This window comes from Corythoichthys intestinalis, chromosome 13 (genome assembly GCF_030265065.1).
Source record: "Corythoichthys intestinalis isolate RoL2023-P3 chromosome 13, ASM3026506v1, whole genome shotgun sequence".
In the NCBI taxonomy this organism is placed as follows: Eukaryota; Metazoa; Chordata; class Actinopteri; order Syngnathiformes; family Syngnathidae; genus Corythoichthys; species Corythoichthys intestinalis.
In genome coordinates this window covers 14,843,110-14,868,369 of record NC_080407.1, presented here as the reverse complement: position 1 = coordinate 14,868,369, position 25,260 = coordinate 14,843,110, and the positions used below count along the sequence as shown (strand labels likewise).

Below are 25,260 nucleotides of genomic sequence, written 5' to 3'. Positions count from 1 at the left end.
TAATTTTTGACTATAAGTCGCTACTTCCCCCCCCCCCTTTTTTTTTTAATCCTGCGGCTTATAGTCCAGTGCGTTTTATGTGTTGATTTATTTGGGTTAATAAGTAACACTTTAATTGACAGTGGCGTCATAAGACTGTCATTAGACCATCATAATGATATGACATTACCATTGACATTACTGAATGCCTATGTCATTAAGTGTCAGCTGGCAAATTATGTCACTAAATTTATATCCAGCTTGGATCTTTTACATTCATTCAAAAGTGAGATCATTTGCCTGATAACACAAAATGACATGTTATAAGCATTCATTAATGCTCATGACAGTGTCATGTCATAATTATGACTGTCTAATGACAGTCTTATGGTGCCACTGTCAAATAAAGTCACCAAACACCATAACTAGCAATTGATGAAACAACTGGAACAGTAACTGAAGATATAATTAGCACAGAACATGAGTTTTGATTGTTATTTACATCTGTAGCTCGGCAATGCATTCTAGGAGGCATGTTGGACAACAACAGTGTTGACAGCAGGTGGCAGCAGAGGTTGACTCTCTCCCTGAGGGCAGCAAAGATAGCCAAATGAAGCTTCTTGAAGCAATGAAGCCTTGCAGCCTATGGGGTCAAAGCTTCATGGTGGTTCATTTGGTCTTATGACAGTCGTATGATGCCACTGTCAAATAAAGTGTTACCGGTTAATATGTTTGGTGTAAATATCCCATAATACAGTGAGGACAGCTGCGGCCTATAGTGCAGCGCGGTTTATCTAGGAAGAAATGTCGTTTTCCTGCCAAATCTGGTGAGTGGTGACTTAGTCAAGTGCGCCTTACAGTGTGAAAATTACAGTATAATGGTGTAAGATATTGGTAGCAACGTGTTGGTTCCTTATGTTTTTTGTTTTTTTTAAATGATGGAACTTTCTCAAAACGATACCTCGATTCTTGGAATGAGCCTATCGATAACCTTTTGGATGTAAAGTATGACGATATATCACCATTTCAATATTTTGTCACACCCCTATAGGCCACAAGTGTCAACATTTTAATATGGAATTGATAAATAGAACATTTGGATTGATTAAAAATCGTTCAGGCTGTCAACGCAAGCCGTTAAGAATCTGGCGAGAGCGTGCTAGCATATCAGCATCATCGTAACCAGAGTTCTTCAAGCTTGCTCACATTTGTCAGCTTTAGCCCTAGCTTAGCATTGTTATTGTAGCTCACTGTGGATGATTGTTCCTTTTAAATATGTCAAACCAGTCATTTTCTCATTGTAATTTGTTCCTCTGTCAAGGCAGCAGTCATTCACGTATTTGACTATAGGCATGTTAGCATTATTGGACATCTATCGCTTTCAACGGCAGCTTTTTGCATTCCAAGTTGCCTTGTATTGAGTATACTGTATATAAGAGCTGCTGTTGCTAGAGTAATAAACAACTTTAGACCTAGATGCGCCCATACGTTCATTACCGTCACAGAAATATGATTACCGATTCAGTCCGCTGCTCTGCATTTACAGCATAATCTCAACCTATTATTAAATCTACTCAATCATTTAGTTTTTAAACCTGAGAGTCGATTTGTTTTAATTCTGTGTGATTAAAGGAAAGACTATTTTCCAGGTATAGCTACAGTATATCAAACAGATGGATGCACCTGTCTAAACAAGTTAACAGCTGAATAATTACCCCTGGATCCCTTCAATCTCCTCGATCAATTTCAAAACTGGTGAAAATCCAAACGTGTCGCTCTCCCGCACAAGTTGACACGACACAACACGCGCGAACTCTGCTCTGCAGCCTGATTAGTTCTGCTCCAGAAATGCGCAGAGTGACGAGCTAATCGCAGCCGCGTGGACTCTGAGCGAAGGCCTCGGAGGGACCCAAAGGACGGATCGATGATCCGTGCGCCCGGAGACGGCTCTTGATGCACGGCGCCGTCGGAAAACAATGTCAACATGACGCATGGAGTCGCTCGACGGCGAGGACGAATTGACTCTCGTCTAATGACACGATCAAGCTGTATTACTTTTAGGGAGATAGCCCGCCTCGCCTCGCCTCCGTTTGACTTTCGACGGTCTGTTGCGCGTTGATAAACCCTCGCTCGTTGATAAAGGTCAAAACTACACGGATTCACATGATGGGGTGTCACGCTGTTGACACACTGGCAGAATTATTACAAACGATGCACCCAAGGGTGTTCTGCCAGGAAACGCACATATTTGCATTTAAGACTTTGAAGCGGTCGCATTTTTAGTTGGTGCTGAAACGCTTCTAGACGCAAGGTTGGGGCAACTCAGTTGGCTACACTGATTTACTCTGGTACTTATTGTTGTCATGTTACCCTGCAAATGACCGTTACCATAACCTTTTTAATCACGGTAGCAAAAATCCGGGAATCACATCGTTTGATTTAGTTGTACCATAATTTTCAGACTATAAGGCACACTTGACTATAAACCGCCACCAACCAAATTTGACCTGAAAATAAGCCACACTGGACTATAAGCCGCAGCTCTCTTCACTTATGGGATATTTAAACCAAAAAATATTAACTGGTGACACTTTATTTGACAGAGGCACTATAAGACTGTCATAACACCAAATGAACCACCATAAAGCTTCAAGAAGCTTCATTTGGCCATCACTGCTCCCATGGGGGAGACAGTCAACTTCTGCTGCCACCTGCTGTCAACACTGTTGTTGTCGTCCAACATGCCATTGCAACGCTACAGATGTAAATTTAAAATTCGTGTTCTGTGCAAATTATTTCTTCAGTTACTCTTACATTCCATCCATCCATCCATTATCTTCCGCTTGTTCCGGGGTCGGGTCGCGGGGGCAGCAGCTTTAACAGGGAAGCCCAGACTTCCCTCTCCCCAGCCACTTCAACCAGCTCCTCCGGCGGGATCCCAAGGCGTTCCCAGGCCAGCCGAGAGACATAGTCTCTCCAGCGTGTCCTGGGTCGTCCCCGGGGCCTCCCGCCGGTGGGACATGCCCGGAACACCTCTCCAGGGAGGCGTCCGGGAGGCATCCGAACCAGATGCCCGAGCCACCTCAGCTGGCTCCTCTCTACACGGAGGAGTAGTGGCTCGACGCCGAGTCCCTCCCGGATGACCGAGCTTCTCACCCTATCTCTAAGGGAGAGCCCGGACACCCTGCGGAGGAAACTCATTTCGGCCGCTTGTATCCGGGATCTTGTTCTTTCGGTCACGACCCAAAGCTCGTGACCATAGGTGAGGGCAGGAACGTAGATCGACTGGTAAATCGAGAGCTTTGCCTTTCGGCTCAGCTCCTTCTTCACCACTACGGACCGGTGCAGCGTCCGCATTACTGCAGACGCCGCACCGATTCGCCTGTCGATCTCCCGCTCCCTCCTACCGTCACTCGTGAACAAGACCCCAAGAGACTTGAACTCCTCCACTTGGGGCAGGATCTCATCCCCGACCCGGAGAGGGCACTCCACCCTTTTCCGACTGAGGACCATGGTCTCGGATTTGGAGGTGCTGATCTTCATCCCAACCGCTTCACACTCAGCTGCGAACCGCTCCAGTGAGAGTTGGAGGTCACGGCTTGATGAAGCCAACAGCACTAAATCATCTGCAAAAAGCAGAGATTCAATGCTGAGGTCACCAAACCGGACCCCCTCAACGCTTCGGCTGCGCCTAGAAATTCTGTCCATAAAAGTTATGAACAAAATCGGTGACAAAGGGCAGCCTTGGCGGAGTCCAACCCTCACTGGGAACGAATTCGACTTACTGCCGGCAATGCGGACCAGACTCTGACACCGGTCGTACAGGGACCGAACAGCCCTTACCAAGGGGCTCGGTACCCCGTACTCCCGGAGCACCCTCCACAGGATTCCCCTAGGCACACGGTCGAACGCCTTCTCCAAATCCACAAAACACATGTAGACTGGTTGGGCGAACTCCCATGCACCCTCGAGGACCCTGCTGAGGGTGTAGAGCTGGTCCACTGTTCCACGGCCGGGACGAAAACCACACTGCTCCTCCTGAATCCGAGATTCGACTTCCCGACGGACCCTCCTCTCCAGCACCCCTGAATAGACTTTACCGGGGAGGCTGAGGAGTGTGATTCCTCTATAATTGGAACACACCCTCCGGTCCCCCTTTTTAAAAAGGGGGACCACCACCCCGGTCTGCCAATCCAGAGGCACTGTCCCCGATGTCCACGCGATGTTGTAGAGGCGTGTCAGCCATGACAGCCCTACAACATCCAGAGCCTTTAGGAACTCCGGGCGGATCTCATCCACCCCCGGGGCCTTGCCACCGAGGAGCTTACCAACCGCCTCAGTGACTTCAACCCCAGAGATCGAAGAGCCCACCTCAGAGTCCCCAGACTCTGCTTCCTCAAAGGAAGGCGTGTCGGTGGAATTGAGGAGGGCTTCGAAGTATTCTCTCCACCGACTCACGACGTCCCGAGTCGAGGTCAGCAATACACCATCTTCACTATACACAGTGTTAATAGTGCACTGCTTTCCTCTCCTCAGACGCCGGATGGTGGACCAGAATTTCCTCGAAGCCATCCGGAAGTCGTTTTCCATGGCCTCACCAAACTCCTCCCATGTCCGAGTTTTTGCCTCGGCGACCGCCGAGGCCGCAGTCCGCTTGGCCAGCCGGTACCTGTCAGCTGCCTCCGGAGTCCCACAGGCCAAAAAGGCCCGATAGGCCTCCTTCTTCAGCTTGACGGCATCCCTTACCGCTGGTGTCCACCAGCGGGTTCGGGGATTGCCGCCACGACAGGCACCAACCACCTTACGGCCACAGCTCTGATCGGCCGTCTCAACAATGGAGGTGCGGAACATGGCCCACTCGGACTCAATGTCCCCCAAATCCCCCGGGACAAGGGAGAAGTTCTGCCGGAGGTGGGTGTTGAAACTCTTTCTGACAGGGGATTCTGCCAGACGTTCCCAGCAGACCCTCACAATACGTTTGGGCCTGCCAGGTCTGGCCAGCATCTTCCCCCGCCATCGGAGCCAACACACCACCAGGTGGTGATCGGTTGACAGCTCCGCCCCTCTCTTCACCCGAGTGTCCAAAACATGCGGCCGCAAGTCCGATGACACGATTACGAAGTCGATCATCGAACTGCGGCCTAGGGTGTCCTGGTGCCAAGTGCACATATGGACACCCCTATGTTTGAACATGGTGTTCGTTATAGACAAACCGTGACGAGCACAGAAGTCCAATAACAGAACACCACTCGGGTTCTGATCGGGGGGGCCGTTCCTCCCAATCACGCCCCTCCAGGTCTCACTGTCATTGCCCACGTGAGCGTTGAAGTCCCCCAGTAGAACGAGGGAGTCCCCAGAAGGGGTGCTCTCTAGCACACCCTCCAAGGACTACAAAAAGGGTGGGTATTCTGAACTGCTGTTCGGTGCATAAGCACAAACAACAGTTAGAACCCGTCCCCCCACCCGAAGGCGGAGGGAGGCTACCCTCTCGTCTACCGGGGTAAACCCCAACGTACAGGCGCCAAGCCGGGGGGCAATAAGTATGCCCACACCTGCCCGGCGCCTACTCTTACATTTGTTCCATTAATTGGTATTTGGTAACACTTTATTGGACAGTGGCACTATAAAACTGTCATAAGACACAGCCATGTGCTTTAATGAATGCTTATGACGGATGTTATTTTGTCTCATCCAGCAAATTATCTCACTTTTGAATAAATGTAAAAGATCCGAGCTGGTCACAATTGGGAGAAAAGACAAAAGAGTGCTGGTGACACCTAATGACATTCATTCATTAATCAATACCCATGATAGTGTCATAATCATGTCGTAATTATGACGGTCAAAATTCATGTTCTATGCTAATTATTTCTACAGTTACTGTTCCAGTTGTTCCATTAATTGCTAGTTATGGCATTTGGTAACACTTTGACAGCGACACCATAAGACTGTCATAACACCATAATAATTATGACATGACACTGCCTTGAGCATGAATGAATACTTATTTTCTTATACTTATTCATCATTTTGTGTGATCTAGCAAATTTTCTCACTTTTAATGGATGTAAAAGATCCGAGCTGGACATAAATGGAGTTTGTGACATTGTTTGCCGGATGACACTTAATGACAGCTGTCATAAGCATTGAGTAATGCCCATGATAGTGTCATAATTATGACGGTCTTATAACAAAGTGTTGCCCATTAACCCAAATAACTCAACTAATAAACTGCACTTGATGATCAACCGCCGGATTCAAAATGAGAGGAAAAAAAGTAGCGGCTTACAGTCCGAAAATTACGGTATGTATATTTTAAATATCACATATTTAGCCAGGCATGGAACAATTCACAAATGAGATGCTAGTGCAATTAAAGGTATTATATGTATTTTATGTAATATGTTTTAATGAATACTAGTTGTTATGAATAACCAGGTCTGATATCTCAATGATATATATATATATTTAAAACACACTAGGTGTAAGTGGTCCAGAAGTAAAGAACAGTCCAAAGGATCAGTTGTTTACACCGAGTGCACTTGTGGTGTCCAAAAAAACAGTTTAATGATGGGGGTTCGCGAGGAATGAAAAATAAATGTTCTACCGCGATTTAGTGATTGGGTAGCTCGCCATCGAAAGTGACAAGGTTGGGCCAAAACACAACCCAACAAAAAAACTTGACCTAAAGCAGAAGTCAGGGAAACCCAACCAGTTATGCATTGATATACATACAGTTTCACAGCAAAGATGGCATCTATAACACAAATATACCGATATCGAATACAAAACTATAGCTCCATCGGGCGTGCACTTTTAGATTCAGGCATAGACTTCAAAACTTTATTGACCTGACACTTCGTCATTCTTTACATAAAATAAACGCTAACTGCACGGTTTTTTTTGTTTTTTTTTTAAAGTTTAACCAAGAATCGAGACTGTTTTACGTCCATATCCATGAAGAATTTAAGCATTTATTCACAAGAATTTTCACCAGAAAAGCTGTTTACATCAGGCGGTCGCTTGCCTAATTCACTAACAGAGTAGCATTGTACTTCGACATATTTACGTAAAATAAACGCTAAGTGCACGGTTTCTTTGCTTTTAACCCAGAATCAAGACTTTTTTTTAACGTCCATATCGATGAAGAATTCGGGGTTTTAAGCGTTTATTCACAAGAATTTTCATCAGAAAAGCTCTGTTTACATCAGCCGGCCGCTAGTCTCATTCACTGGCCGGCCGCTAGCCTCATTCACTTACAGAGTAGCATTGTACTTCAACATATTTACGTAAAATAAACGCTAACTGCACGGTTTCTTTGCTTTTAACCCAGAATCGAGACTTTTTTTAACGTCCATATCGATGAAGAATTCGAGGATTTAAGCGTTTATTCACATGAATTTTCACCAGAAAAGCTGTTTGTCAGGCGGCCGCTCGCTTTATTCACTACAACTATATAACTAATTATACAACTGTATAATGACAATAAAGGGCTATTCTATTCTATAATAAGTTGTGGTTGCATATGGAATTTATTAATAATCTATTTAGAAATTATAATTGATTCTGCATGTTTTCCTCAAGTATTAAGTTTCTGATGTGAAAATTGAGTGATTTATTAGCTGTTGAAAAGATTTGCTATTTTGGGCATAAACTTATATGATAAATATTGCTATTGATCCTGAAAATATAGGTGATTATCACTGCATTGTGATTTTTGTGTATCTAGATTAAAATCTGAGAATTTTATAGCCATTTTAAGTTTTGTTATGCTTATATAAAAAATGGGATTTTATAAGGGAACGACTTTGATTTTTTTGATGCCGCTGCTCATGGAGACTCATATATGGATAAGGTAGGTGCCTGTTTTGGTTTAAGGTCGGTAGTAGCTTTGGTTTTGAAAATATTTGAACTTGAAGTTTTTGAAAATAGGCCCCCTAGGGATCGGCCCTGTGCCCCATGTCATGTCAATATATTACGAAATCTATGACTCAGGGCAATAAAGCCAACTTGTTCAGGTCATTGATAATGTTGCGCAACAGGTTCAGACAGATACTGCATCCAATTCAAAAGTGTGTGTCGACATTTAGGGTGTAACGGTACATGCATTTGTATTGAACCGTTTCGGTAAGTGGTGCTCTATTCGGAACGGAGGCGTACCGTACGAGTTTCTGACGTAATGTAACCCTTTTCGAGGCAGTGAGTCGATTGGGTTAGTTTCTTTGTGTAGATTATATTTACTCAGTCTTCTCTACTATAATGAGTACCAACACTGGAAGACAGTATAACCCAGAAATGTCAACGGCGCGACAAAGTGGCCGCCGCGAGAACGCAGTGAAACGCAGGCGTTAAAGTCAATCAGCTAATGCACACCAGCCGCAGTGCGGCCGCGTGTTAGATGCGTCCCAGAAGCGGCTCAACATATGACGCACGCGAAAAGAACGGCAGAGCCTATTATTTGACGCAAGACGCAACTCTCCTGCGTCAATACTAGCTAGGATCGAGCAGACTGGAAGTCACTCGTGTAAAAATACGGTGGATCCGGTCGATTTTCAAACTATAATGCAATCGTAACCCACTTTTTGAGTCCATCAGATCTCTTGAGTGGTAGATTGGGGCACAGATGACTTGTCTTTGTTGACTTACTGCTGTCATCTCTGCTATAATAATAACCAACACGGCCCCATGTTCAATACAAAACCCTCCTACCACAAAAAAACAAGTAGGAACTAATATTCACATAGGAACTAAAGTTATACAACATAAAATATACAATATAAATGAATACTACATCACATTTGTAAAATATAAATACATGATAAAATAAATAGCCCATTTCAATATAAAAAATTGAAATGAGCTAAAACACCTGTAATTAATAAGAAAAATACACAGATCCTACTTACACAATTAAATTTATTAATTTCTGTGTGGCGCTTTAACTTGAGAAAATCCACAAACAAAGCTTTTGAAAACCGTTCATAAGAAAGAAAAAAAGATTCATTGAGGCATTTCATTTGTAAAATACATGTTAAAATCATTGTCATTGGGATTGCTTTTCTCTTTAGCACAGGACTTCTTTTTCCTTCTTTCTTTCAGAAAGAAAGCTGACCAATACGCAGGGTATGAAAGGCAAATTGTTGTTGGATTATCTTTAAATACCGCAACTTTTTGAGCAGAATTCTAGCTTTGTATAGGCTAATGTTCCTATTGTTGAAAGGTGTGTAATAACTAGCAAATTTATATTTTGCATTGTTTTCTTACCGTACCGAAAATGAACCGAACCGTGACCTCAAAACCGAGGTGCGTACCGAACCGAGATTTTTGTGTCCCGTTACACCCCTAGTCGACATCCATTAGAAACGAGTTTAGTTAAGTCACGTTGCCTAAGCGAATGAATGAGTACAGCTGCGGTAGCTAGCAGCGGCTGTGTGCTAGCGTGTAGGATAACAGTAGGCTGGAATAATTGATCGAGTTTGACCTAAGCGATGTTGAACAGGAAGCGCTGTACTTTCTACCTCCGGAGTTGGCGGATTTGCTTAAATGTGACACCGAGGATGAAGATTTTAGAAATGATGCTATAGTTACCTGAATAACTATAGACTACATAAATAGCTAAATTACTTTAACATACCTGGCACGATCTCAGTTTGTTGTTTATACGTAATGTAATGTTAGCATGCTGTAGACTTATTCAGCATATCGTTCTCCATTCTATTTATTTATTTTTTTAAATTCCCTTTCAACAAATCTGTTATCTGTATTGGATTTTATCCTATAAATGCCCCCCCCCCCCCCCCCCCCCCCAAATGTGACTAATTCTCTGGCGCAACTTTTTTTTCTCTCTATTGCACATTGTTAGCTGATGTGACTAACAGGTACACAGGTGTGACCTGTTCACAGGTGCGACTTAAACTCAGATGCTACTTATAGTCTGAAAAATCTGGTACTTGAAATTGTCAGTTTTCCCCAAATGGATAATTAATGTCCTTGCTTCATTTTATAGCAGTTATTCTTGAATGTTTTACACAAATGTAACACTGTTATACATATGATAAGAATAAAAGAATGTCTGCTTGGTCAGAAGTAGCCGCTACAGTGGTATGAAAAAGTATCAACGTTTTGGAATTTCTCACATTTCTGCATAAAATCACCATCAAATGTGATCTAATAAATCACACAGATGAAAAAACAGTCTGCTTTAACTAAAACCACCCAAACATTTGTAGGTTTTCATATTTCAATGAGGATAATATGCAAACAATGACAATGTCCTCCCATGAACAGCATTTTTGGCCAAAGTTTTACATATAGTTTATGTGTGCACAGAGATATTGGACTGTACCAGTGACTTCTGTAGGTCTTTAGCAGAAATGCACGTTTTTCTTTTTTTTTCTTTTTAACCTCTGAGTATTTTGTGCTGAACTCTTGGCGTAATCTTTGGTGGACGGCCACTCCTTTGGAGAGAAGCAACAGTGCAAAACTCTCCATTTGTAGACAACTTATCTGACTGTTGATTGATGAACATCCAGGCTTTTAGGGATGGTTTTGTACCCGTTCCCAGCATTATACAAATTAACGATCCTTGATCGCAGGTCTTTAGACAGGTCTTTTGACCGAGCCATGATGCACATCAGACAATGCTTCTCATCAAGACAATTCTTACCAGGTGTGTTTTTTATAATGAGCAGGGCAGCTTTAAACCACTCATCAATGATTGGCACACACCTGACTTGAATTTTTTGGTAAAAGTTGGTTTCAAATGCTCTTTAAGGCCATGTCCACACATAGCAGGGTATTTGGCAAAAACAAAGATATTTTTCTACAGATAGGCCTATCATCCACACACACATTTTAACCAGTTTTTAAGAACGACAAGCAAAGTGAAGAAGTGCGAATTCTGCGTTTGTGGCTCCATCATGTGGACACTGGTAACCGAAGATTTACGTCACTGGCTGTCCTCGCGTCACACATGAGACTAGAGCTGAAACGAATACTCGAGCAACTCGAGTAACTCGAGTTTAAAAACTGATCCGAGTAATTTTATTCACCTCGAGTAATTGTTTATTTTGACAGCTCTAAGCATCACGTTTTGCTCGGACTACTTTTAATGCGGGACAACGCGCTGATGTCACGTGCGTAGAGGAAGAAGCAAAAAAAAAAAAACTTACTGCAGCCGACAACCGCTACAAACGACGCCGACGTTGCTAAATACTAGCCCGCTCATGCTACGTTAGTTGCAGGTGGCGTCCAGTGAGTCTCATAGAGATCACATGTATGTTGAACTAGATGCGCAATGACAGACTAGGCCGCGTCTGGGCAGCGTTAGCAAACAGCCGCCATCTTAAAGCAGTAGAGCGCTAAGTGCTAATACAGAGCGCTAAACGCTAATATACTGTATAAGATTAACGTTACTGTCACTACTAGCTCACCTTACGTTAGCACTGCGGAGGGCTAGGTTTCAATTAATTAAGACCGCTTTCGATGCGTGGCTAACGTGTCTTACATACAGGCTATAACATAACATAGCGTTGTGGAGTGATGAGGGTGTGAAATAAAAACTCAATAACGCTAACTATCAATTTTAGCTCAGTAATCATTGCTGGATAAAACACCAAGTAGCACTAGTCCCTGATGTGCTCCAATACAGCCTGTATCATACATTTATTTTGAACAGTGCAAAAACTCAAAATCCTATCAGGACTTACAGTTTAGACTAACTTAAAACTTAACTAGAACTTAAAAATGGCTTGACACAAATAGAAATTTAATTGAAAAACGTGGGAAAAAATCCTAACTTTTAAGTGATGTGTGTTATCAAGCGTAAAGGCATTTTTAGGTGTGTTTATATATATATATATATATATATATATATATATATATATATACTTTTTAAAAATAAGATCTAAAGGTTTTTTGAGTAAAAGCAGTGAATTAGTCATTTTTTTAAAATTCTAGTTACATCTGAGATGCAATTGTTGGCTGTTTTCAACAATATACATAAAAAATAAAGACATTGATTGACTGAAAATGATAAAATGTCTTGTTTTCTCATGTATATCTATAATTGCTCTTCACCTAAAAATATATTTGTTTTATCCGATTACTCGATTAATCGATAGAATTTTCAGTCGATTACTCGATTACTAAAATATTCGATAGCTGCAGCCCTACATGAGACCAATTTTTACATTTGGAGTATATTAAATTGGCGCTTGTTTGCTTTCATTTTTTTTATTTTTATTTTTTTACAAACTCTTGCTGTGCTTCTTATTGAATAATGGGTATTTTGGACAATTATATTATTTTTAATGTACTTAAAAATGAATGAAAACGGTTGGCTGTGTTTTTTTTGGTTTTTTTTTCCTACACAAACGTGCAGGTGTGGACGCAATTATTTTCCCCCGACATATTGGGGCAGAATCCTCGTTTTAAAAAAAAAAAAAAAAAAAAACCCTGCTACGTGTGGACATGGCCTAAGTCTCCTTAGGCAGGGGGTTTACATTATTTTTTTTCTTCTTCTGTCATTGTTTGCATGCTATCCTCATTACAATATGAAAACCTATCAAAGTTTGTGTGGTTTTAGTTCAAGCAGACACTTTTTTTTTCATCTGTGTGATTTTGACAAAGAGCAGATCACATTTGATGGTGGTTTTATGCAGAAATGTGATTCCATAAGGTTCAGATACTTTTTCATACCACTGGAGCTGAACTGCGATCTTTGTTTTAGCTTGGCATTTGGCACCCATGTTACCTGTTATTTGTAACCATTATTGTTATTATTTTTTTTTTTTTTTACAATTGATATGTAAAGTAGGCGAATCAAGTATTTTTTTAGTTTTGTTTTTTAACTGTAATTGATGAATATGTTGCAGAAAACCAGAGATATGAAGTCCTATTTTATGTGAAGTCCTATTTTTCCAAGAATTTTGAAGCCAAAATGTCCTCCAATTCTGGAATGACATATCTTTTGATGGCCTTGATAAAGAACGACTGTTTGTCAAGGCCGGCGTTCAAACTCTCGGGGGGGCTTTTGTTGTACTCAGTCCCGTCGGCTGGATTAGTTTTGCATTTTGCAAGAGTTTGCAAGACGTGGTGAGCGGTTCCCCTCAGGGGAGCACCGCTATGGAGGGCAAGGGCCCTTGTGCTCCTCCCCCGCTCCTCCGTTTGAACCTTTGTGCGGCCGCATCTCGGACCGAGGTCTTTGAACCGAGCTGGAGCCGGCACGCTGAGCCATATGTCGGCCGCGGAGCGCTACAAATGAGGTTCAAAGAGCGCCTACTTATAGAGGGTGGGCGCTGTGAAAACGGTGTGCTCTCCAGGCGACACATCCGTCTTGATTTAAAGCAAGAGGTGCACTTTGTCAGGTGTTACTTTGCCCTTCCCGTCCTGCTCCACACGAATTTACATTTCACTTGTGATTTTCACACTATTTCTTACCTCTCGCCAAGACAGATTTACACTGTGTTCCCGACAGTATATTCATTTATTTCTAATCGTCTTTTCTTACCTGTCCTTGGATGACCCCCTCCCTGTATCCCCCTCCCTTCCAGATTTCGGCTGAGTGACTCGTTGAGATGGACGTAATGAGACAGGTCCATGCAGGCTGGGAGAAGGAGGCCGGAGCACAGCCGTAAACAAGGTGAAAAACAATCAGGTGAGGCTACACCGCAACTCTCGGGAGGGAGGCCCGTCGTAAGGAAAGACATGACATCATTTTCGCTGAAGAAATTACATTTTGCCATCAGTCAGCTCTTGTTAGCAATCTCACAATTTGATTTTTATTTATTTATTTATTTTTTATTTCCAGGATTCATGTGACCTCAGTTGTTATTTTGATTATTCACGTGACTCGTGAGTACCATTTTACATCTTATTCTATGACCTTTGGATGGACTAAAATAGACTGAAAATAAGATTATGGCGCAAGAAAAAATTGTATTAATACATTGATCCAGTGGGGGTATATTTAGATTTAATTATATGACTGGATCGACTTAATTCATTTTGAAATTAAGGTAAGTTTTATGGCCACATGAGAGAAGTTAACTTAGTAGCATAATATATAAAAGTTATGGTTTTCCCTCTTATGTTCATACAGTGTTATTTTAACTGGTTTATACTGTCGGAATGTTTTCTAAAACCAAAAACATAAGTTAAATACATTTTTTAGTGCCACAATACATTTTTTAAACTGAAACAATGATTTTTTTTTTGTTTTGGGGGGGGGGGGTAAACCTGACCTCGAGACTATAATTTGCTGTAATTTAAATACATTTATAAGTAGATGTTTAAACTGAATGGCACTAAACTTTTGACAATGATATTGAAGTAAACCTCAACCTATGAAAGTATCGTAGCCAGTTAACATTAAAAATGAACTAAAAGTGACTAATATTTGAAATGAAGGTAAGTTTTATGGCCATATGAGAAAGCTCATCCCAACTTGTTTGCATGTTAGAAGTCATGATTATCCCTCTTATGTTGAAGCAGAATGTTGTTTTAACTGGTTTATACTGTTACGATACATATTTTCTTAAAAAAACGTGAGTTAAATACATTTAAAAATATATATTTTTTTGCGACACAATACATTTTAATGAATTGGCTGTAATCTAAATCCATTTTTAAGTACATTTTTACTGTACATTTTTAAACTGAATGGCAGTGAAAACGGTTTTGACATTTAAATAGATGTAAACCTCAACCTATGAAAGTATCATAGCCAGTTAACGTTAAAAATGAACCAAAAGTGACTAACATTTGAAATGAAGGTGAGTTTTATGGCAATATGAGAAAGGTTATCCCAACTTGCTTGCATGGTAAGTCATGATTGTCCCTCTTATGTCGAAACAGAAAGTTGTTTTAACTGGTTTATACTGTTACAATACATATTTTCTTAAAAAAAAAAAAAAAAAAAATTGAATTAAATACATTTTAAAATATTTTTTTTGCACCACAATACATTTTAATGAATTGGCTGTAATTTTTAAGTACATTTTTACTGTACAATTTTAAACTGAATGGCAATGAACAGTTTTGACATTTAAATAGAAGTAAACCTCAACCTATGAAAATATCATAGCCAGTTAACATTAAAAATGAACCTGAAGGGGCTAACATTTGAAATGAAGGTACGTTTTATGGCCATATGAGAAAGGTTATCCCAACTTGCATGCGTGTTAGAAGTCATGATTGTCTCTGTTCTGTGGAACAGAATATGTTGTTCTAAATGGTTTTAACTCTTACAATACTATTTTTTTAGTTAAATACATTTTAAAGCAAAGTTAAATAGATTTAAAAATGTTTTTTAACACCGCAATGCATTTTAATGAATTAGCTGTACATTTTTCAAGTACATTTTTAAACTAAATGACAGTGAAAAATAAACTTTTGACATTTAGATTGAAGTAAACCTCAACCTATGAAAGTATCATCGCAAATAAACGACATTACAAATGAACCAAAATTGACTAATATATGTATGTACAGCAAAATGGAAATTATACCATAGACTTCATAATTGTATTGAAGGGTCACATCCGTCAGCCATTGCGCAACGCCTTCAAGTAGGGGGCCATCCTACAGTCTGCTTCAGTTCTTCGCAGTCGGTCACAGTTAGTGACCACACGCAGCGGTCCAACGCCAGATTTAGGTTGAAAAAGTATGAAAGCTGTAACGCATACAAACAGGAAGGATTGTCTCAAGAGTGATTTGTTCGAAGATTCTTGGTAACTATTCTATTTTTTGTACCATGCATGCATTTTGAAACGTGAGAAAATCAATGGGAGACACTAACTGCTACGGACTAGCTTCATTCTTTGACATATTTACTTAAAATAACCTGCTAACTGCAGGTTTTTTATTTATTTTTGCTTTAAACTAAGAAACGAGACTTTTTTACGTCCATATCTATAAAGAATTTAGGGATTTAAGCATTTACATTTTATTCACAAGGATTTTCACCGGAAAAGCTATGTTTACATTTGCCGGCCGCCACATTGACGAACAGACTAGCATTGTACTTTAACATATTTACGTAAAATAAATTCTGGCAGCACGTTTTTTTTTTGTTTTTTTTTTGCTTTTAACCAGGAATCGACTGTTTTACGTCCATATCGAAAGAATGTAGCATTTAATCACAAGAATTTTCACAGGAAAAGCTCTGTTTACATACAGTATGACGGCCGCTACATTGACTAACAGACGAGCATCTTAATTTAACATATTTAAGTAAAATAAATGCTAACTGCACTTTTTTTGCTTTTAACCATTTGTACACAAGAATTTTCACCGGAAAAGCTCTGTTTACATATGGCAGCCGCCACATTGACTAAGAGACTAGCATCGTACTTCGACATACAGTGGGGAGAACAAGTATTTGATACACTGCCAATGGGTTTTCCCATTGACTGCGTATCAAATACTTGTTCTCCCCACTGTATTTACGTAAAATAAATGCTTGCTGCACGTTTTTTTTTTTTTTCTACTTTTAACCATTTATTCACAAGAATTTTCACCGGAAAAGCTGTTTACTTATGGCAGCTGCCACATTGACTAACAGACTAGCATCGTACTTCGACATAGTTACGTAAAATAAATGATAATTGCACGTTTTGCTTTTAACCAAGAATCGAGACTGTTTTACATCTATACCTATAAAGAATTCAGGGATTTTAAGCATTTATTCACAAGAATTCTCAAAGAAAAAAGCTCTTTATCCATGATGCCACTCAGTCAGCTTTGACGGCCACGCCAACAATGCAGGCTCCCTATTGATCGGCCCCATTCCCGTCAATATCATTATGAAGTCTATGATGATACTCAAGTGATTCTATAGTTAAATGAACTCAATTTGTGGTATTTATCAGGGATAAGTATCAAAACCCCGTGCTTGGTTTCGTTACCTTTTTATAAACACCCGCTGGTTTCGTGACATCCGTGATGCATTGATTTTACTTGTATTTCTGTTCATGGAAAAACTATTCAGAGTACCCTATTTTTCAGACTATAAGTCGCACATGTCACAAAATGCCCAACGAAGAGGAAAAAAAACATATACTGTATAGGTCGCACTGGAGTATAAGTCACACTTTTGTCAGAAATTTACTTCTAAATTTACTAAATCCAACACATAGAACAATAGAGAACAACATGCTGAATAAGTGTACAGTATGATAATGTTACATGATGCATGAACAACGAAATGCAAACATGGCCGGTATGTTAATGTAACATAGCTATTAAGAGCTATTCAGATAACTGGCATAAAGAAAATGCTAATAAGTTGACCAAACCATCAGTGTCACTGCAAAACACAAAAATAACATGTGAAATGATATAATAATGTGTTAATAATTTCATACATAAGTCGCTCCAGAGTATAAGTCGCACCCCCAGCCAAACTATTTAAAAAATTGCGACTTATAGTCCGAAAAATATGGTAGTTTATTATTGTATTCAATTTGGACCTGGACGTCAAAAGCTATCACATGTGCATTTTTCTTTTAAATTTTTATAAGCAACCCTAATTTTACACTACATTTTTCACTCTTTTCAACTATTCTTTGCTCATTGTAGAAATAATCCTCCCGTGACATTGTGAACATCATCGCAATTAATGCCCTTACCCGATGTTAATTAACGCAACTTCACTTTTAGTGCCCTCCCCCTTCAATTTGTCTTGGCTTTTTATCCCGACAAAAGGCATTATTCATGCAATTAGCGTGGCAACAAGGTTGTGATGTTTTTGGACTGATGAATTACAGCGGCCCGCAATTTGCGACGTAATTGAAGACTCTCGTTCCGAGAGCATAAATCACATTTGCAACAATTGCGGTAACGATCTGCCAGAAGAGGTTACACAAGAGTAAGTAGAAATCATACATTTTTTTTTTTTTTCCCTAGTACAAATACAAGCCGTAATTAGAGAAACCACAATACCAATGATAAGCTACCATTAATCATAAAGCCTTACATAGTTACAATAACTTTTTGAGTTTTTGTAGCCTTCCACAAATAAGGTTCATGTGTTTATTAGTGATCGTACCACTTCTTTGTGAGCAACAATTTCAGGCCCACTAATTGGACGGTATGCCACACAATGGAGCCTCCACTCTAATTGGTGAGAGGCAGAATTCATGCGGGTGTTTTCTATTTTTTTTTCTAAACATTTGCGGATCATTAGATGGTGTAGCTTGACCAGTGTTGGCATCATTATTAAGAATGACGAGCAAAATTTTGAATAGTTTCATCATACTAGATAGGAATGTTGTTTTCTTGTGTTTTTTGGTGTGTTGACGAGATGTGTGACAAGATATCGAAATGGTGATTCATCGTGATCCCAGTGTTGTTTGGCAGCTGCTGTGGAGCATGTCGACCTCTGGTGTTGATAATTGGCGTGGGTACTCCAAGTCTTGGAACAACGGCTTTGGACGACTATGCCGATTCAATAGTGAAAACGATAGCTTGACATCTAACAAAATAGCCGCACACTTGTCCAACACGTCTTTCGCGTCATGGCTCATTGCTTTCAGTTGACCGTCATTCTCACAGCCGGCGTGATGTCATGATGACATCATCTTGCATAGCAACGTGTCGCCATTTTGAGAAGGGGGCGCACACAGGTAAACATTGGTTGACAAACGTTGTCTGAAATTCATATACTACCTTGACCTTTATCAATTCTAGGCATTTTTTGTTTTTAAACAAATGAGGTGTTGCTCAGTGGTAGAGTAGTTGTCCCCAACCCAGAGGATGTGGGCTCGATTTTCTCCCCTGATGAACTTGCCTAAGTATCCTTGAGCAAGATAATGAACCCCACATTGCTCCTGGTGCTGCGTCACCAGTAGGTGGATGGCGATGTAGTGTAAAGTGCTTTCAGCGCCTTGAAAGGTGGAAAAGCGCTATAAAAGTACAGTGGGGCAATAAGTATTTAGTCAACCACTAATTGTGCAAGTTCTCCCACTTGAAAATATTAGCGGCCTGTAATTGTCAACATGGGTGAACCTCAACCATGAGAACAGAATGTGGAAAAGAAACCCAGAAAATCACAGTTTGATTTTTAAAGAATTTATTTGCACATCATGGTGGAAAATAAGTATTTGGTCAATACCAAAAGTTCATCTTAATACTTTGTTATGTACCCTTTGTTGGCAATAACGGAGGCCAAATGTTTTCTGTAACTCTTCACAAGCTTTTCACACACTGTTGCTGGTATTTTGGCCCATTCCTCCATGCAGATCTCCTCTAGAGCAGTGATGTTTTGGGGCTGTCGTTGGGCAACACGGACTTTCAACTCCCTCCACAGATTTTCTATGGGGTTGAGATCTGGAGACTGGCTAGGCCACTCCAGGACCTTGAAATGCTTCTCACGAAGCCACTCCTTTGTTGCCCTGGCTGTGTGTTTGGGATCATTGTCATGCTGAAAGACCCAGCCACGTCTCATCCTCAATGCCCTTGCTGATGGAAGGAGATTTCCACTCAAAATCTCTCGATACATGGCCCCATTCATTCTTTCCTTTACACAGATCAGTCGTCCTGGTCCCTTTGCAGAAAAACAGCCCCAAAGCATGATGTTTCCACCCCCATGCTTCACAGTGGGTATGGTGTTCTTCGGGTGCAATTCAGTATTCTTTCTCCTCCAAACACGAGAACCTGTGTTTCTCCCAAAATGTTCTATTTTGATTTCTTCTGACCATAACACATTCTCCCAGTCCTCTTCTGGATCATCCAAATGCTCTCTAGCGAACCGCAGAGGGGCCTGGACGTGTACTGGCTTCAACAGGGGGACAAGTCTGGCAGTGCAGGATTTGAGTCCCTGGCGGCGCATTGTGTTAACCATAGTAGCCTTGTTACTGTGGTCCCAGCTCTCTGTAGGTCATTCACTAGGTCCCCACGAGTGGTTCTGTTATCATTTTGACGCCACGGGGTGAGATCTTGCATGGAGCCCCAGATTGAGGGAGATTATCAGTGGTCTTGTATGTCTTCCATTTTCTAATAATTGCTCCCACAGTTGATTTCTTTACACCAAGCGTTTAACCTATTGCAGATTCAGTCTTCCCAGCCTGGTGCAGGTCTACAATTTTGTCTCTGGTGTCCTTCGACAGCTCTTTGGTCTTGGCCATAGTGGAGTTTGGAGTGTGACTGACTGAGGTTGTGGACAGGTGTCTTTTATACAGATAATGAGTTAAAACAGGTGCCAATAATACAGGTAACGAGTGAAGCCTTGTTAGACCTCTTTGACAGCCAGAAATCTTGCTTTTTTTGTAGGTGACCAAATATTTATTTTCCACTCTAATTTGGAAATCTTTAAAAATCAAACAATGTGATTTTCATTTTTTTTTCTCACATTCTGTCTCTCATGGTTGAGGTTTACCTACCCATGTTGACAATTACAGGCCTCTCGTCTTTTCAAGTGGGAGAACTTGTACAATTGGTGGTTGACTAAATACTAATTTGCCCTACTGTAACTGAACTCATTATAAAATGCAAATAAGGTTGCATCAAAGTTGGTAGGGACAATTTGAGCATCCTGAAAAGTAGTGTTACATCCCGACCATCCCTATGCAAACCCACGCCCTTGTGATAAACTCATTCCAATTCACAGCATAAAATTGAATATACATTGTTTTTACGTTTATTAGTTATCTTGTAGATTGATGATTGATCGTTACCTGTTGTATCGCCATATCATTGTTCTCGCACATCGTTTCGTGATAAACCCAGAGGTTCCCACCCCTAGTATAGACTAATTTTTGGGTGAATTGTACCTCGTAACACTGTCAGGCAGCCTTCAGAATGCACTCGGGTTCTAAAGAGCTGTATTTTTTTTTTTTTTGTTAGCACGTTGCTTTTACTTCAACATAGTGCTGTAAAAATACTTCGTATATGCATTCGGTCTGGGCCTTGAGGCAGCTTTTGTTGGGATTCGAGGTCGTCTCGCAGAATACGAAGAACAATCTTCGGCAGTTGTTTCCTCACGAAAGTTTTTTTTTTTTTTAATAAGAAATCTCAATGTGGTTGCAAGTCTCTTGAAAATACATTTTCTATGCTAAATATAGTCGTCGTAAAAAGTCACTGCGGCTTAAAGATTTATTTCACGTTTCTTTTACATTTGTCACTACCTGTGAGATTCGCGTCCGTTGTTTTAGCGCCGTTCAACCGCCATCAATGTTTTTACTGGTTGCTACTGTTTAATTAAGAGGTGCGCGCCGCACGAGCTGTATTAAGGAACTCCTCCGCAGGGACTTCATTCGTTTCGTGAGTGTCGCGTGGGCGGGAGAAGAGAGAAATGTACACTTGCTCCACCAACACGCGGCTCGCCCCGAGGGAGTCGAGGCAGAGAATTCCTCCTGGAATGTTTCTCTCTTAGTCTCTCGCTCCCTCGGAATATTGCGACCCCCTCCTTTCTTCTGCTCTCATTTTGGTCATGGTAATTCATCATGGAATATCAAAACCGTTCAAAGCTTCCGCATAGAAATGAAGGCGCGGGAGCTTGTGAATAATTGCTTTCCGCCAACCCTATTGAACCCGCTTGACTCCGTGTCCCAAGCAGTGGCAGCACATGGGAAGTTATTGGACTTTCTGAATAACTGGAATGTGCCCACATTTATTGGCTGCCATTGGCGGCGGTAGACGGCCAAGCAAGTTTGACTGCTGATTTCTGGCTTATTTACTGTTGATTTTGGGACAAATGTGGATTACTGCCACTTGATTTTTGGTCACAATTTTTGGGCAATTCTGATATTTTTGTATGTCCACCACTGAGACGACAACAATCCCCTTATCTGTGTATGTCTTTGATTTTTCTGTATAATCTTGGTTTTGTTTTTGAAGTCTGCAAATAGGTGTTCTGATATGTTGATGAATGTTTCCTTCATTTACTATCTGTCAAAGGTTTTCCACGCTTTATTATCTCCCGGGTTGCAACAAAACGTGCAGCACTAGTGGGGTTTGGCAATGCAATCTATTTCTTAAATCTATTTTCGCGCTCCTCTGAGTTCCTCAGAAGTGATGCAATCGCACTTTTTCTCTCACTCCAGACTGGGTACTGGGCTGCAAATGTAGCATGCCTTCCCTGGAAATGTCTTTCCACAATACTCTTTTTGTTATTTGACAACTTCTCGCCACAGAGTAAACATTAAGGCAAAACTTCTGCATTGGCAATGAATGCAAATGATTCGGTCAAGACTCGTTTGTTCTTCTCAGTTATTTTTCTCTTTTTCCCTTTCGGATCCTTGGCCCATCACTCAGCCGCCGGCTTGTTTTACAATAGCCACCTGCCTGGCATCCCGTCCTGCTGATAGAAAGGCGTGTCACAGGCTAAGACGCAAATCTTCGTTGACAGAAATGTTGAAATTTAATTTTTTTTCTCTACATATCTTCACAGCATTGGAAAACTAAGAATGTGTCATTTTTGTTCTCTTACAGAAACTATATCAAAACATTAAAGATTTTCCCTCCCCATCTTTTTCCATTGTTTGAAAATGCTCCAGGGAGCTACTAGGGCAGCGCTAAAGAGCCGCATGCGGCTCTTAAAACATTGGTAGCCGACCCCCGCCCTATACAATATTTGATGGCAAAAGAATCAATGCTCATTTATTTGTATTTGCATGACCACAGGCCACCAGAAATTTGTCAAATTAGATTTTGCACTACTTTTGATGGTAACGGAATATAATTTTGCATTTTCATTAACGCATTGGCTGCCATTGATGGCACTTGACGTCCAATCCATTTGAAGTGGGAGGGATAGCAGCGAATGAATTACCAGTGATAAACTTAGTTATTTAAAATTTTAATTTAGTTTTTTAGAGCCACATGATTGGACGTCTATCACCGTCAATGGCAATGAAAAAGTTCATAAAAATAATAATAATTTGTGGCTTTTTAATTCATGTAGTACCGAAAGTGGTATCGAGTACTTTTTTTTTCATCGTTTTTGTATCATGACAACAGTAGTCAAGACAATGATAACAACATAATTTATTCAGTATGCCGAAAACGGAGTAGAGTTGTTCGATAATGACTTTTTAACCGATATCCCGATATTGTACAACTACAAAAATCCAGGACTGATATCAAACTGATATATGCAGTCGCACACTCACCGTACTATTGCTATTTGTATTGTGATGCCCCAATTGGATGCTTTAACAATGATAAATGTAACAACTTCAATGTTTCTGAAATAAAATAAACATTGTGTGAAAAGTTTACAGTTTATAGTAGTTACCGCAAAGATCCACTAGGTGGCGACAAAAAGCATTACAAAACATAGGATATGCCAATACAATGACAATTTCCAAGATGCATTTTGATGGGCTTTTGCACACATTTGTGTATTTTATTGCTGTTCTAGTTTTCTTAGTGACTATTTCTTTCTGGTAATGGAGTAGTAATGAGTTTATATTTCATTATTTTTCAATCATTTATATTCCATTTAGTTTTTGCACTTCTCTAGAAGGAATCTAAACTTCTAGCCAGACCGCCGGACCCGCGCTGGCGCAGTTCCAACGACCCGGGCCGGTGGGAACCCGGCATTCTGGCCAGATGGGCAAACTCTGCGCGTTTACCTTTTTTTTTTATTATTATTTTTTTTGAATTTTCATTTCAGGCAGTTACAGTCATCTTCACGAATTCAGTTCTTTGCTTTCAAGAAACACAGAGAAAAGAAAAAAATAAATAAACAAAAAAAAAAAACAAAACTAAGAAACAAAAATAAACAAAACCAAAACAAATGCCTGAAAAGGAGTGGGACGAAGAAAACTTATTAAATCCCACCCCGAGTTCTCAATTATCATCAACATAAATAAACTATTTTCCTGCAACCTTTTTTTAAAAATTTTTTTTAGTTACGTAGTATACATTATTCCCCGACACATGTAACGGGAGGGCAGAACCCTCAATGCCGATTCCCTCAGTCAGCAATAGAGAAAACAAAGAACAATCAAAACAAAAAAATATGTATATGTATATATATATATTATATATTTATATATATATCAGTGTGTGTGTAATTATATACATATACAGTACACACACATTTATATTGCGTGTATCCATACCAATATGTAAGAAGAAGACTTCCACAACCATATATATATATATGCCTATATATATATACCTTAGTTTTAACCCTTTGTACAGACTCAATTTTGAAAGGTTTAAAGAAGGCTCACCCAAAGCAAATTGACAATTTATTCAGGTCAACAGCGATCAAAACGGCAAGGCGAAACAAACACAGACTCAGGTGAGGAGGCAAACTCATTTCAAGGGCACCATATCAGAAGTCAGCAAAAGGTTGACACTGACAATGACACTGATTTTTTAACATAGCCTTTTGAAGGCTCTCGCGAGGTGGGCCGTGAGCAGGAAGAAGGGTGTGTTTGGGATTATTGTCTGTTTGTGGATTGGACAGAAGGATTCGGGATTTACTGTTGTCCGGGCAAAGAGGGTTGTGGATTTTGTCACCTCAGCGTCAGAGGGGCTCTTGGAGTCTTATCAGTTGGATATCGGGCGTTCTCCAGTGTTCTTTGATTTGAGCCAGAGCGTCCCGACATTTGTTCTGGACTGTCGGGAGAACTGATTGCGATAGTTGGTGCGTCAGTCTTGCTCAGTCAGTTGTATGACGCACGGGCTGGGCTTCCGTGATAAGAATGCGTTGTTTATCTCTTATGCCCTATATTCTGCTTGTTTTCCTCAAAACTGTTAACTTATAAGGGCTATTTTGTATTGGGTGTGTTTGAGTAATACAAACAGACGGTGCCTACAAGAAAAGTTACTATCTCCTTCAATTCCAAATGTTCTCATCACATAACAAATCCCAAGCATCTTAGTTTCGAGACATCTAATGATCAATAGACATAACTGCTGTGCTAAGATGTGACCAACCCTTGTACAAAGGCGGGAGGCTTCAGCATCACTTTGAGCGCGACATGCATAATGGCCCCAAAACTGATGATGAAAAATCGATGTCGATATTATTTGGTATCATTTTAAAATGCTTTTATCGCCGTTATTATTGGCTACCCGATAATGTCGGTCAACTTTAGGAGTATCTTTATTCAAAACTACCTCACTTTTCCATTTTTCAACTGTCAGTCCGTCATATTACGAGTTTAAGATGAAAAATAAACTCCATCCCCGATAATTATAGTTTTAAATGGATGTACAATAAGTCGTGGCTCTATTGCAGTCAAGAAGTCGCTGCAAGCCCTCCCAGTTCAAATAGTTTATCGGAGCCAGAACACATGTGTTGTTCTTCTTCCTCCGTCACTC

General features: G+C 40.5%; 1 protein-coding gene across 2 annotated transcripts in view; it reads left to right on the top strand.

The window, feature by feature from the left end:
- Positions 1-25,260, top strand: part of LOC130928701 (synapsin-3-like) — a 383,502-nt gene that overhangs the window by 24,839 nt on the left and 333,403 nt on the right. For both annotated transcript variants that reach the window (XM_057855415.1, XM_057855416.1), the window contains exons 3-4: positions 13,533-13,636; positions 13,790-13,833. The gene's annotated coding sequence lies outside the window, so the exon portion shown is untranslated. The remainder of the gene's footprint in view (positions 1-13,532; positions 13,637-13,789; positions 13,834-25,260) is intronic.